This window comes from Cnephaeus nilssonii (genome assembly GCF_951640355.1).
Source record: "Cnephaeus nilssonii genome assembly, chromosome: 3".
Classification (NCBI taxonomy): Eukaryota; Metazoa; Chordata; class Mammalia; order Chiroptera; family Vespertilionidae; genus Cnephaeus; species Cnephaeus nilssonii.
The window spans coordinates 88,617,154-88,633,326 of NC_137074.1; the positions used below are offsets into that span (position 1 = coordinate 88,617,154).

At 36.9% G+C, this 16,173-nt stretch overlaps 1 protein-coding gene across 7 annotated transcripts in view; it reads right to left on the reverse strand.

Moving 5' to 3' along the window:
* The window catches only part of CADM2 (cell adhesion molecule 2), a gene marked incomplete at its 5' end in the record, with an annotated part of 1,250,256 nt that overhangs the window by 326,272 nt on the left and 907,811 nt on the right, over nt 1–16,173 (reverse strand). The window lies entirely within an intron of this gene.

A 16,173-nucleotide genomic window follows, 5' to 3' on the forward strand; every position in this document is an offset into this window, starting at 1 on the left:
TGTCCACTGAGTCAGGGCCTGATACCCCTGATGTCCAAAGGGACCTCTTCTCTCCTAGTAAGCTAAAGCATCCCCACCCAGGCTATCTCCTGTTGCTTAAGTCCTTATATCTGAGCCTAGACTTTCTTTATTTCACTGCCCATTCATAGTCCTTGACACTATCATTGAAATCCTCAATAGATCTTCCTGCTTGGTATTTAGGAAGCTCTCTCCTGTTTCTAACCTTCTTAAAAGTCATTCATGGCAGAGGACACCAAGTAGAAAATGATCCCATAATACAGAGAAACAACAAAGCAGACCAGGAGGCCAAGACAATGGCTCAGAGGAAACCCCCATCTTCCCAACTCTTAGCTAAACCCCATATAATGCCCTAATATACTCCAGAGTAACTTCAGTCCCTATTAACTCTTGGGGCCACTCAGAAAGATTCATGGTTAAAATTTCAGAGAAAATATACCCTACACCAGGGACAGGCCCATGATATCTTATGGGCTATTCACAATTCCCTACACATAGGATACATTTACAACTACTAACGCCTTTCATCACATGTTCTAGCCTAGCCTGCCTACTGCAAGCTATCACCAAAACCTGTTCTACTTGTTACTCAGTTTCTCCACAAGGACAAGTTAGATTAGACCTCCTTCTTTCCCCACTCATCAGTCAAGAGGCCAAATCCCTGGATAAGACTAGCAAATTAACTTCACTCACATGCCCCCTATTTAGAAAAACACACAAATATATTTTAATCCTCATAAATACCATCTCAAGCTGGGCAGAAGCCATTACCCACTAGTCTGACCCACCTCATTACAATTAGATAATGGACCTGGTTTCATATCTCAAATAAATCAACAGGTCTCCTCCACTCTGAACATCCAGTGGAACTTACGTCCCCCTACCAGCCCCAATCTTCAGACAAAATAGAAAAGGCAGATTCTTAATTAAGTTTCACCTAACTAAATTAACTCTCAAAACTAAATAACCTTAAACTACTCTCCTACCTCTAGCTTTTATGCATATAAGGGCAATCTCCTCATGCACCCTCCTTCGTTAGTCCCTTTGAACTCATGTATGAAAGACCCTTCTTATTAGGAAACTTCCTTTCCACAGAGACCCCTCTCGAAGACTATGTCCCCATTTTAAATCTCATCTGACAATTACTGAAGAACAGGTTGATCAGATCTTCCCTCAACCTTTTATAGGAGACATTCCCCCTACTCCTCCTAAAGGAAATCCATCAATAATTTACAGCCTTGAAGGCAAGGCCCTTGTCAGGTACTCTTAACCTCCCCAATTGCAACTAAACTATCAGGGCATACCCCATGGTTCCACCTTTCCAGATTAAAACCCATCCCCAGCACACCTCTACCACATGAGCTGGAGTCCCCTAAGTATTACCTCCACCAGATTGAGCCCACCAGACTGTGCCTTACTCACATCCCAGAGGAAGAGGACGAATGAGTGAGCACCCCTGCATCTGACCCCTGTGTACTGACCCTACCAACCCTGACTTCCCAGAAAGCCCACCTCCTCTCCCAGTACAAATCATACAGGTCCTACTACTGCACCCTCTCCCTTTGCATCAGGATTCTCACCTTTCTTTGGGACTCCCTTCTACAAAGGGACTTCGATTACCCATGGGACAAGATTTCCTTCTTTCTAGATCCTAAACATTCCCTTTCCCTATTGGGACCATCCCTACCATGGGAGTGTAAATTAGCTCTCCTTCTCATCCTGTTCCAGCCCTCCTCTCCTACACTCATAAGGAACTTTCTCATCTCCACTCATCTCGAACGAACACTTCACCTTACCTGTCCCCTCCTTAGCCAGGAATTGCTGGCTCTGCCTTTCCCTCTCCTCTTCAGCTTATATCACCATACTTACACCAATCAAGAGATAGAATCAGGCAAAAATCACTCTAGCTTATAAAAGGAAAAGGGAACTATATTTCTCAAAAAGGCAAACACCCTACTAGGTAATTATCTTACAGCCCTCGCAAACCAACTCTCACTTCTTTTCTGTGCCTATGTTCTATCTCTTGTTTGTCCTCTGAGTCAGGGCCTGATCACAGGACACCAAGTAGGGAATGATCCCATAATACAGAGAAACTTTGAGGCCCTCTCTGTTAGTTTTTGGGCAGCATCCCTGACTAGGCCAGGCTGATTGAATGAAAACAATATTCTTCCTCCAGAAAGAGGCTTAGGCCCCCTTTCTCCACTGTTAGGAGGTCTAGTCCTCTTCTCTTCTGGAGGGAGACAGCCCCTAGTAGTCTATCTGATCCTGAATTTGAACTAAACTTTTGGTAATGCCATCTAGGCTTTCTTGTAAGTCCTGAGACAGAATTTCAAAATATGTTAGAGCAGTGGTTAGGCCCCCTATGACAGTTCCAACCCCTGCTGTGATGCTGAGGGTTATGAGGAGAGGGAATATCTGGACCACTCTTTTGTGTTGGATATGGTGGGTTATGGGGAAAGGCAAAGACTGATTATTGGGGGCTACATCTACATTGGGTGAGAGATAGAGTATAGGTCCCTGTCCAGTTGGTGGGGAGACAAGTGTATGTGTTTTCCCCACAGAAGAAGAAGAATCCCTGATCATGGAGACAAGCTGATAGGTGTAAGGAGAAGGGGTGGACTAAAGGGTATGAGGTTCCTTTTCCTGGTTCTGCACTTCAAACTGAGAGGGTGGTTGCCATGACATTACCAATAAGGGGTGACAGATGAGTAGTTGAGATTCTATTGCAGTGAAAGTGGGAGGGAATACTATGATGGGCTGTTATCCAAGGAAAAAATGAAAGGGAAGGAAAGGAGCAGTTGAAGCCTTGGGCCTGGATGGTTGGATAAGAAGTAAAACGGGCTGGCTGTAGGAAATAACCATGGCTTCTGGGGAGACCTGGTAGTTGACCTGTTGGGACCAATCAGTGTTCCATAGTTCTAGTTTGTGGTGTTGCAAGCGGATGATGGGAGGTGGCTTATTGATATATTGCCCTGTGATCTTGTAAAGCATATAGGGGCTTGGGCAATTAGTGAGGTGTGTAGAGTGATAGGACCTGTGACCAGAAGGGAGGAAGAAGCTACCTTAGTAAGAGATAGAAAATAGGTACAGAAGAGGAGGGAGGCTTGGTTTACCTGGGCTGTAGGATAATTACCTAGTTGGGTGTCTGCCTTTTTGAGAAATATAGTTCCCTTTTCCTTTTATAAGCTTGAGTGATTTTTGCCTGATTCCATCTCTTGATTGGTATAGGGATGGTGATATATGCTGAAGAGAAGAGGGAAAGGCAGAGCCAGCAATTCCTTTGGTGACCTAACAGAAGTGTGGTGTAAAATTTTATATTTCATGCAGGATGAAGATCTGGGTTTCAGTAATGTGTTAACTATCTGTTTATAGATAACCCTAAAATAAATTATGTAATGTATTTCAGTCATACATCTCTCATCTCTAAAGCTATTATCCTATAAGGTTGAATAAAGGATCATTTTTAAATATAGATGAAAGTACTTAGTAAATATTTTAGACTGAGGTAAGTATAGGATGTTGTTCACAGAACTTCTGATAGTCAATGTAATGTTTTGTATCTCCTGATCCACTTAGGTCTCCTCTTCACCCTGCCCTACTCTCCACAATCAGGGGTAGTTAGCCTGTTCAGTGTCGTGATACAAGAAAGATACATGTTCAGAACTTAGAGGGAAACAAAGCTTTCCTGGCTATCCTATTTAATAAAGAGGGAATATGCTAATTGACCCTCACGTCAACACAAAGATGGTGGCGTCCAGAGCCAATAAGGAGGGAATATGCTAATTGACTGCCCTGCCCTCAAAGATGGTGGCACCCACAGCCACAGGATGGCAGTGCCCAGTCACCTCATCCCTGTTAGGGCAGTAGGCACATGGCTGCTCCCCGCACCTGCCTCTAGAGTCCCCTAGTCCCTTCAGCCCCCCAGCTGCCCAGGGCCAGCCCGAGGCACAGGCAAGACTTGGATGGTGGCTGTCCAGCTGCCCAGGGCCACCTGAGGCTTAGGTAACAAGGACCGGCTGAGGCTTGCACTGCCGGCAGTGGCAGCAGCAGAGGTGTGATGGGGGCATCACCTTCCCCTGATCACCGGGTTGCCTCCCGCCCCTGAGGGCTCCCAGACTGTGAGAGGGGGCAGGCCCGGGCTGTGGGACCCCCCCCTGCAGTGCATGAATTTTCATGCACCGGGCCTCTAGTCAGATTTTAAAAGCTGAGGCCTTATGAGGTAAAATTTGGACTTAAAAAAATTTCTGGACACAAGTATGATGGGGTGATGTGGGAGGTAAGACATCCACAAGAAGAAACATCCATGAGTAGGAGAGAGATTGTAAGTTGTGGGCCAGTCACCCCTGAGTCACAGGAGGAAAGAGAACCTTCCAGTTGGTTCCGAGGGATCTGTGTGCAGCCTCTGTCCACCCCACCTACACCAGGTCCCTCATTCTTTCTTAAGCACACAAGTATGCTCCTGCCTCAAGGCTTTAGCACCAATCTTATTCTTTACTGCTTTGCCCTCTCATAACCTTGTCCCTTGTCACCTTCAGTTTGTCCAAATGTCACCTTCTCAAAAAGGCCTGACTCTGACTGCTTCCTTTAAAAAAGCAATCCTCCCACCTCCAGGCATGTCTCAACCCCATTCTCTGTGTTTTATCTGCAATCCTCATCACCTTGAAACATAACTCTACTGTTTCCGTACTTTGTCTTTCCTCACGAGGATATGTGTTCTATGAGAATAGAGTTTTTGTCTCTTTCATTGGGTGTATACACCAATGAAACAAACCCCTGAAACAGCTCAACCTACAAGAAGGTGTCTAATAATTACTTTATAAGTTAATGAATAAGTACAGAGTCTAGGCTATATGAAACTAGTATTTTATTAAAATTATTTTAAAATGTTCTGTGAATTAAAACATCTCTTCCCTTCTTAAACCCACACCTGGACTGTTTTAATAAATGCTTCTGAATCTCTTTTCAGATTATTTTAATCTTTGTTTTTAAATTGCTTCCATTCTCAAGCTGCCTTGTGCTATTCAGTGTATGGATTCCTGTGTCCAAGTTTCTGAGAATAAAGCTTGTAGAATATTCCACCAAATACAAGGGAGGCTGTGAATTCCTTTTATACCAGGATCAATAACCATCTGAGTTGGACAGATTAAATTAGCCACAGGCTGGTTTGGAAGCAGGAGGATAGATGGACAGCTTATTTGAGTCACTTGTAGTTGTATACAAAGTGTTTGTTAAAGTTTCAAAGAGAAAAAAGCCACTAAAATGCAAAGGTAAACATTCTGCTTTAAAGTGATAGAGACAAATGGCCTTCTACAGCTCAAACCTTTCAGAGCTGGTATAGATCATCTGCATTATGTTTTTGTGTTGCCTGTGAAAAGGATGTGTGGCGAAAAGGCACTGCTTGAAATTCAGTTCCAATATCATGTTGGCTGAAAAGCTGTGCTTCTTAGTAAGTCCAACCAAATACACTGACATTTTCAGAGTGCATCTGATACATTTCAATAATTAATTCTTAAGTCAAGAAAGAGTCAAGAAATCAGATGAAGAAGCACAGTAGGCTGAAAATTGCCAGTGGGAAGGGAAAAAATCAGCCACAGATAGAGTCTTTTCAAGCTGAAAAGAGGTCAGTGGGATACCACTGGGAACAGGGATGAAGCTTCAGGGTTTTTCATTATTGTTATTTACATAAACCACCCAGAGAGTAATGTGAGCTGCTCAGTCCATAACTGTGCACAAATTGATAGACTCCAAAAGAAAAATGCAATCACATACTAGAAAGAACTAAATCAATGAAGTACATGCATAACAAGCAGTCGGTGGAGACAAATCTTAAACAAACAAACAAAAATCTCTTTTAAAGAAAACAAATTGTGGAATAACGATGCTGGGCAGAAATCAAAAACTGCTCCAACAAACCTCCATCAGAAAGTTTTATCTATGTTCTAGATATGGCCTTTATGATGGGATTAGAGAGGGTGCCACAGAATTGCCAACTGAAACACTAGAATTTTATTAGCAGTTGAGCATTTTTTAAGGTAGAAAAATATATTTCATATAGGAGGTATAAAACATGCCACAATTGCCACTGAGAGAAACTAACATCGTTTCAAAATATCTGTTTTGAAAAAATATTGTTCATGATGTCTCAGTTTATGTTTTTTGTTTCTGCTTCTAAGTAATCTTCCTCCTCAATACTATCAATGAAACTGCAATAAAAATAAAATTCATCATTTAAATTATTGAGAGTGAATTTAAAAATGCTAATGTAACTTATTTTATCATCTATTTCTTAAAAGTGTATCATGTCCTTTTCATCATGGATAGGCAGATACAATCAGATCATATTCAGTGACCCATTTAGAGTATTTCTTTACAGTGTCTTTCAGCAGAAGATCCCAGGAAAGATGAATGTACAGGGAAAGATATGTATGCATAACACCTATGGCATGTTTTATCAGGTGAAATTCACCCATGGGAAGTAAAAACAAAAAACAAAAAACAAACCCTCTACAGGCAAATGCCTACAACCTGGCATAAGAACCACTAGATGACACTATCATAATGCTAGTTCTGATCAATGGTCAAAGCCACTAACAAGGAAAATAAAATAACAATATGCTTATTTTAACATTCATGAAAATGTCAGTGTGTGCTCTTGTATTCTATAATCCGGTAATAGGAAATGAGCGAGTGTTAGATACTGCTAGACAAAGCCCTTTATATTCCGAGTTGCTAGACCAGTGCTTAACACATAATAGGTAGTCAGCTTACTGGAAAAACATATATCTTATATCCCTCAAGAACTTCTAAGGAAGTAATAATTTGTAAAAATAAGAGTTTTGCATTTAGAAATTCACTATATGATTCCTTATAACTCAAGTGATTTACAAAATAGTAGTTTCCAATTGTTTCTGTGAGCTACAGAAAAGGATGACTTTTTAAAGAAAGTAAATTATATGTACTTTAGTTCCAATTTTATTTTCTGAGTGAAATAGTAACATATACTACACTAATGGGTGGAGTAACAAGTACATTTGATTGTTTATATCTCAGCTTGAAGAATGTACGGTGGTCATGGCTTAGAGAAGGAATTTTCCATATGTGAAATGATTTATTTGGCAAGAAAATAACAAGAGTCATTCTCTTATTTCTCTGGGAAAAATAAATTATCTAAGACAGGAACAAGTGACTTTGCACTAATGTACTTCCCAATTAAATTACATGGAGATATTTCAAAACTATAAGCCGGGAAGCTATTGGCTGAAATTCTATCTTCTTATACTGAAATAGAAGATGATATCTAAACATCTTAGATGCTCACGTCAAATTGAAGAATTCCAACCTCTTCTTTGCTTAGGGCTTTATTAATTCCTATACTAAGACTGGACAAAGCTCATAGCATAATCCAATTAAATCCTATTAACGATACTTGGAAACTCAGAAGGTGGCTATTTGACAGACACATGGAAGCATAAAAGTGCCTGTTAATTGGTAGAAAGTGGAAGGAGAACTCTTGCCCTGGATAAGAATTTCTGATGACTGCACTATTCTGGAAAAGCTGCTAGATCAGGTGAGTACAGAGTCAAGCTCTGAAAATAGATAATATGTCTTAAAAGTGAACAAACATATTAATATCAGATGTGAAGAATTAATCAGATCTGGGGAACTGCAGAGCTACTCCAGAGAGCCAGAAGGGAGTTGGCTCCAAGTGTTTTATGGGAAGGTTGTGGGAACAAATTCCTTGCAAAGAAAAACAAAGAAACACAATAATTAATCAAAGGAACCAGCTGATGCTGTAGGGACTTGAAATTCTTAAATATAGATGTGAATTAATATGGTAATTTGAATAAAACAAAAACTAGGGGATCTGGTGGTAAACTGCTATACTGATACAAGGAGATTAGGGCCTTTGATTCCCTAAGTACAGTAAGAAAAAAAGGGGGAAAGAAGAAAATAAAGAGTGTAATTGGTAATGATAACATTAGTACCAAAGTGGAGCAAAAATTAGTCGCTCTAATAACAAACGTGAAATATTTTCAGTACAGATTGAAATAATGGTCACTGAAGCAAACAGTTGGAATTAGTGTCAAAAGTATGAGTTATTTGATCTCCACATCGTCAGGAAGGGTACATTATACTTGATCTATTACTGAAACCATTGGACCAAATACGACTACAGCTCTCTTTGGGACAAGGCATGCAAATAAGGCACCTAGATTATTTATAGAAAAAGGAAAGCATTCTATACGATAAAGAGAGTATAAATATAATGTTATATTACATATATAATAAAGATAGACTAGCTTACCAAATCTCTTAGAAAATGAAATGCTACCAACTTGGCCATCCGTTTTAACTAGAATATGAATATAATTAATGTCCTTGCTTTAAATTGTTTGACCCTGATATTAATAGCATTGGCTACTCTTTAACACTGCTATTATTCATAGAAGATCTGTTTCGAAGGTAGAACTAGCTTATTAAGCTAAATCTGTTTACAAGGATAAAAATTAAATGTTTTCTTCTCACGTAATAGATCACATCTGTCCTTTACACATGACTCCCAATAATTAAAACTTGTTTTGGAAGCAGAATTCAGTGTCACATGTCATTGAATTTGATAATAATTAACTTTTAAAATTTTTATTTTATGGCATGCTTTTATTTTAAAGTTGCCAATAATACATTGTCTCCTGGGGTAGCTAATATATTTTATTTATATTTAAACAATTATTTAAACTTTATCTTTTCCAGTGCTTCCTCATCTATAACTATAAATGTGTTTAATTTTAAAATTTAAATAGTTTTAGTTTCTTTCAAAATAAGAGTACTTTCTGACATTGTGTTCCTCACAATGAATGCAACTTGCATTTATGTGTATTTTCAATAAATTTATTGTCATCTCATTTATTTCCCAGACACTTTATTTTTCTTTATTTTTTTTCTTTTCCTCAGTTATATATTCAAGTTGATTTCAGATCTGTCATTTACATTTGCACAAACTACTGATGAAGCTGAGGCAGTTGAATAATTTTACAAGAAAACAAAATTTGTCTAATCTGTTTAAACCTAACATAAACACATTTTAGTATATTCATCTACCAGTTTTAGAAACGATAATACGGTTGACATCTTAAAACTTACTATCCATACTCCAACCTACTTTAAAATCAATGGAGGAAATATCCTTGAATGAGGATTAACAACAAAATAATAAAAATAAAATAAAATGAAATTAAAATAAATAAAATAAAATAAAATAAAATAAAATAAAATAAAATAAAATAAAATAAAATAAAATAAAATAAAATAAAATAAATAAAATGTGTTGCCTTTAAGGCTAATAAAAATTTTTTCAACCATAACACCCAAAATTTGTTTTGGTATGTAAACCAGTACTACTTAAAGATTAATAGTAGAATATACATACTAATAATGCAAACTTCCATTCCATCATGCTATTAGGAAGTTGATGATAAATAAGATAATCGAAGACAAAATGCTTATTTTCTTGGGTTATGTTTTTGCAAATAGCATATATAGTCTTTTAAAATTAGATTCTAAACATATTCATTTTTGGTGCTATGTATAATTTATTTTAAATCATTTATATTGAAATGTCTGTTACAATTTTAGATTGATTTTAAAATATAAAACATACTATCACTTCTTTTGAGTAATGACATAAATTTAATTTTTTGACATAATAAATAATTAAATGTTAATGAATTAATGTGTCACAAAATGCATTTCTAGTTGTTAGATTAAAAAAAAACTTTTTAGGTTTACTGTCTTATCAACTTTAATATAGGCAACACAGTAGTAACAATAGTCACCATGCTATACATATTAACCATATGATTTATTTATTTCATAACTGGAAGTTTATAATTTTATCCCCCTCCAGACATTTAAACCATACCCCACCACCCTGCCCTCTTACAATCTATTCTCTGTATCTATGAGCTTGGCTTTTGTTTTGTTTTTAGATTCCATATATAAGTAAAACCATGCTGTATTCGCCTTTCTCTGATGATTTATTTCACTTAGCATAATGTCCTCAAGATCCATCCGTATTGTTTCTAATGGCACTATTCTATTGTTCTTTATAGCTGAGTAGTATTCCATTGTCTATAAATATATGTCATATCTTCCTTATCTAGTCATTCACTGATGAACACTTGGTTGTTTCATATCTTGGTTATTATAAATGTTGCAATGAACATGGGGTTGCATATATCTTTTGTAGTTTGTGTTTTCATATTTTTTGAAAAATACCCCAAAGTGGAATTGTTGGATCATATAATAGGTTGCTTTCTCATTTTATTGATGTTCTCCTTTGCTTTGCCAAAGCTTTTTAGTTTGATATAAGCCCACTTGTTTATTTTTGTTTTGTTGCCTTGCTATCAGAGTGAGATCTAAAAATTATTGGCAAGACTAATGTTAAGAAGCTTATTGCCTACATTTACTTTGAGTAAATTTTTGTGTATGGTATAAGGTAGAAGTCTAGTTTTATTCTTTTGCATGGTTGTTCAGTTTATTAACATCATTTATTTTATTTTATTTTATTTTTATTATTTTGTTGTTAATCCTCACTCAAGGATATTTCATCCATTGATCTTTAGAGCAAGTGCAAGGGAGACAGGGGGAAGGAATGAGAGAGAGAGAGAGAGAGAGAGAGAGAGAGAGAGAGAGAGAGAGAGAGAGAGTCATCGATGTGAGAGACATGACAATTAGTTACCTCCCGCATGCACCCCAACCAGTGCTGGGATTAAACCCCTAACCCAGGTATGTGCCACTGACCTGGAATCAAACCTGTGGTGCCCAGGCAGATGTTCTAACCATTGTACAACACAAGCCAGGGCCTGGGCATATTACTTGATGATACATATTTGCAATGTGTGTATATATATGTGTGTGCATGTGTGAGTATAAAATATATATGTACCTTGATGTAAGCTTATATGTTTGTATACCTTGATATAAACATATTTGTCTACATATATGTACATAAACATAATAGGCTATAGTATTTTTCAATGTATATTGTTTAAAATGAATATTTCAAGTTTCTTCCTCTGTGTATTATTTAGAATTGATATTTATAGTTTCTAATACATTAAAACAAGCATATAGTGTGGGGTAAAATTAGGTTTTCAGTTGTTCCAGTGGAAAATAAACCAATAATTAATAAATACTAAGACAAAAATAAACTGTGTTTTGTGTACTCACAACTGGAAACCTAATTTTGCCCTCCTTGTATGTTGTACATATTAAATATGTTATACATCGATCAATACTTCCAAAGCTATTTATATTTTTATACATATTCAATTTAAAATTTTTATATTATATATTAATTTTCTATTCCAGAATAGCATAACACTACAAACTCATACTTAAATCAACATACATTTATCTTACCGTTTCTGAAGGTAAAGAAATAAGGCATGGGTCATAGCTGTTTTTTGTTTGTTTGTTTGTTTTTAATCTTTATTGTTGAGATTATTACAAATGTCCCTCTTACGCCCCCCATAGTCCCCCCTCCACCCAGTTCCCACCCCACCCCAGGCCTTCATCACCCCATTGTCTGTGTCCATAGATAATGCATACAAGATCTTTGTTTAATCTGTTCCAGTCCCCCCACCCCTTTCCCTTTGAGAGTCATCAGTCTGCTCCATTTCCATGCCTTTGATTCTATTTTATTCACCGTTTTTTCTGTTCATTAGATTTATTATTCATTTTGATTTTTAGATTCAATTGTTGATAAGTATGTATTTGTTCCATTTTGTTGTTCATATTTTTTATCTATTTTTTTTTCTTCTTCTTTTTAAAGAATACCCTTCAACATTTCATAAAATACTGGCTTGGGGGTGATGAACTTTTTTAGCTTTTTCTTGTCTATGAAGCTCTATATGTGACCTTCAATTCTAAATGATAGCTTTGTTGTGTAGAGTAATCTTGGTTGCAGGAACTTGCTATTCATCACTTTGAATATTTCTTGCCACTCCCTCTGGCCTGCATAGTTTCTGTTTAGAAATCAACTGATAGTTGTATGGGCATTCCTTTGTAGGTAACTCACTACATTTCTCTTGCTGCTTTTAAGATTCTCTCTTTGTCTTGTAGCCTTGGCATTTTAATTCTGATGTGCCTTGGTGTGGTCCTCTTTGGATTCCTCTTGTTTGGGACTCTCTGTACTTCCTGAACTTATAAGTCTATTTCTTTCACCAGATAGGAGAAGTTTTCTGTCATTATTTCTTCATATAGGCTTTCAATATCTTGCTCTCTCTCTCTTCTTCTGGCACCCCATAATTAGAATGTTGGTACTCTTGAAGTTGTCCCAGAGACTTCTTATACTATCTTCATATTTATGGATTCTTATTTCTTTTATCTCTTGTGGTTGATTTTATTCTCAGAATTCTCTATTCTCTACTCTACTGTTGAATCCCTGTATATTATTCTTTATTTCAGTCAGTGTATGCTTAATTCTCTGTATATTATTCTTTAGTTCAGTCAGTGTATGCTTATTTCTGACTAGTCCTTTTCCATTTTTTTTTTTTTTTTTTTTTTTTTTTTTACATTCTCACTAAGATCCTTGAAAGTCTCACTAAGTCCCTGGGAGATTTCTAGAAGATTCTTAAGTAACATTATAACCATGATTTTGAACTCTATATCCAGTAGTTTTCTTTCTTCCATTTCTTTTATTTGTGACATGTTTCTTTGTCTCCACATTTTTGCTGCTTCCCTATGTATTGGGTAGAGTTGTTATGTCTCTTTGAGTTGTTTGAGTGGCCTTGTGTAGTAGGGTTCCTATAAGGCCCAATAGCTCAGCCTCCTCAATCACCTGAGGTGGACACTCTAGGTGCACCCCTTTGTGGGCTGTGTACACAGTTTTGTTGTAGTTGAGACTTGATTGCTATTGGTGTCACTGGGAGGAATTGACCTCTAGGTCAATTGGCTGTGAGGATCAGCTGGGACTACTGTGGGAGAGTTGCTGTGCAGGAGACACCCTTATGGAGCATGTTTTGCTTCATTGGAGCTTTGGTGCTCATTGAATCTGCCCCTTGCGTGTGTTGCTTATGGATGAGTAGAGTTATAATCTGGTATGGTCTGACACTGAACATTGGGTATACTGGCTCTTGGGTCTCCAGGAAGGAGTAAAGGAAGCCACTGTCTGGGGCCTCCAGCAGGAGATGCATAGAGATTTTCAGATTCTTCCTCTTTGTATCGGGTTTGAGAATGCCCAGATGAGGCTCAGCTGTGAAGCAAGGCAGGCTGGTGCTGATGCCAGGTCTTGAGCCTTTGATTGATAGGTTTGGGGCTCCCTGACACAGCTGCAGCTTGTTTGACAAAATTTAGACTGAGTAAGGACAGGCCATTCATATGCAAAAATACCCTGCACACAGGTTGGGTGGGACTGCAAATTGGGTGGGGCAGGATCTCAGGGAATCACCAGGGCAGAGCAAACAGAAATGGCTGCCAGTCAGCCCTGCAAATGGGAAGGTCCCAGCATAGGAATAATTATCCCTGAAAGCACCTCCATCTGGGAGAAAACTGCCCATGAGTTCCTGCTCTCATGCTAGACAATCTAGCTCCTCCTTGTCTGTGTCTGGGTCCCCCAGAACCTCGCCCTGGTGCTGGAGCTCAGAGGAAGCAGAACCTTGTAAGTTCAGTTTGTGGTGCCGGCCTTTTAAGAGGAGCAGCTAGGTTAATCAGCACTGGTTTTTACAGAGAGTAGTTACAGAAATTTCTTTTCCCAGCTCTGGGATGCTGCGTTGGGCTTCTGGTGTGGGGTTGGGACCCCTTGCTCCTCATGAGTGGCCTCCACAGAGATGATCTGCCTTCTGATTAAAAAAGCAGCACGCATGGGTGTCAGACCAGCCCGTTCCATGCCTCCACGCCTCCCCACCTCCTACCAGTCTCAGTGTGCTTTCTTCTTTACTTATCTAGTTGTCGGACTTCCATTCAGCCAGCTTTCTGGTGGTTCTGGATGATGGTTGTTCTGTAGTTCAGTTGTTATTTGGATGTGGTTGTGGGAGGTGGCAATTACAGGTGTTTACCTACACCACCATCTTGTTTCCCATCTAACATCTTTAAATGAAGAGACTATAGTTTTCCCCATTATATGTCCTTGTCTCTGTTACAAATTAATTGTCTTTATGCATGGATCACTTCAGGGGTGTTTATTTTGTTTCTGATCTAGGTATCTGTTTTTGTACTAATACCATACTCTTTTGATTACTACAGCTTCTGTAATATAGTTTGAAATTAGGAAGTGTGATGTCTCCAGCTTTGTTTTTCTTTATCAAGTCTGCTTTGGTTATTCAGGGTCTTTTGTGGTTTCACATAAATTTGAAAATTGTTTGTTCTATTTCTGTAAAAAATGTAATTGGGATTTTGATAGGCATTGCACAGAATCTATAATTGCTTTGGGTAATTGGACATTTTAACAATATTAATTTTTCCAATCCACAAGCATAGACTATCTTTCCATTTGCTTGTGTCTTCTTCATTTGTTTTTATTTTTATCAACGTTTTATAGTTTTCTGTGCACATGTGTTTTCCCGCTTGGTTAAATTTATTTCTAGGCATCTTATTATTTTGATACAATTATAAATGTGGGTGTTTTGTTTGTTGGTTGGTTTTAATTTCTCCTTCTGGTAGTTTGTTGTTTGTGTATAGAAAGGCAACTGGTTTTTGTATGTTGATTTTGTATCTTGAAACGTTACTGAAATTATTAGGGTTTTTTTTTGGTGGAGTCTTTAGGGTTTTCTATACATAAAATCTTGTCATCCACAAATAGTCACAATTTTACTTCTTGCTTTCCAATTTCCATGCCTTTCATTTCATTTTCTTGCCTAATTGCTCTGGCTAGAACATTCACTAATATGTTGAATAAAAGTGGCAAGAATTGGTATCTTTGTCTTCTTTCTGATCTTAGAGAAAACTTTTAGCTTTTCACTGTTGACTGGCTGCATTTTATAATTGAACAATTGCAGTTTATAAGAAGTATTTTCTTTTTTCAGTATATATTGTAAGTCTGTGAGTACATGTATTTTCTTTTAAGGAAAATAACTTGTTTTATTTTAATAAAAATAACTAGGACTTTTTAAAAGTTGGGTGCTCCCAACTTGTCTGATTTATTTAAAAAATTGTTTACAAAGAGAGAGGTGAATTGAAATATGGTGAATAAAATAGCTATATTATAGAGGAAATATTTATTAAACACTATTTTGCTATAATAAATATGGAGTCAAATTATCATGCTGAAATAACCTCTTAGCCATGACAAGTTTATTAAATAACATTTGAGTTTGAAAAATCCCAAAGCATTTGGCATTTGTTGACACTTCCTAAAAGAATGGTAAGGAATTTAAAATTTATCTATCATCTATCTATCTATCATCTATCTATCTATCTATCTATCTATCTATCTATCTATCTATCTATCATCTATCTATCTATCATCTATCCATCCATCTACCCAACTCTCTATTGCTATATTTATATATAAATATAAACTATATCTATATATATATAATTATATTTCACCTAAATCTAAATGTATCCCCTACTTTTACAAGAAAAATATTTTATGCATGAAGAGTAATTTTATTTTTAGATGAGCAAATTTAAAATTTTCAATGAGTCAAACATTAGATTACATAGAAACATCTAGGAAAAGATGTATTTTGATATACACAGATATTAGTTCCCAGTTTCCATTTTAATATGTTACCAGAAACTAGTTGTACATGCCATCATGAATATATATTATTGGGATTCCCAAACTCTAGTTAGGTAGCCAAGAGATCTGATAGTATTTCCCAAGATCATTTCTGGCTAAGATGGAAGATAACTCTTCATGAACTATTGGTTCCTTGTTCAAATCAATTAGTATTCCTAATTTGTATCAAGACTGCATGTTTGATTAAGTGAACCCAATCCCCATCATATGATTACCCTATCTTGGAAAAAACAGATTCCCACAAAACAATTTTGAATTCTATTCTGCCAGTGTGTTTGTTTGTTTGTTTGTTTGTTTTTAGTTTGTTTTGTTTTAATTTGGCCAAAATGAGAAAACACAAAAGTAGTGATTTAAATTAATGAACCTTATGCCACACACACACACATTATCACTGCTTTCATTTAATTAAA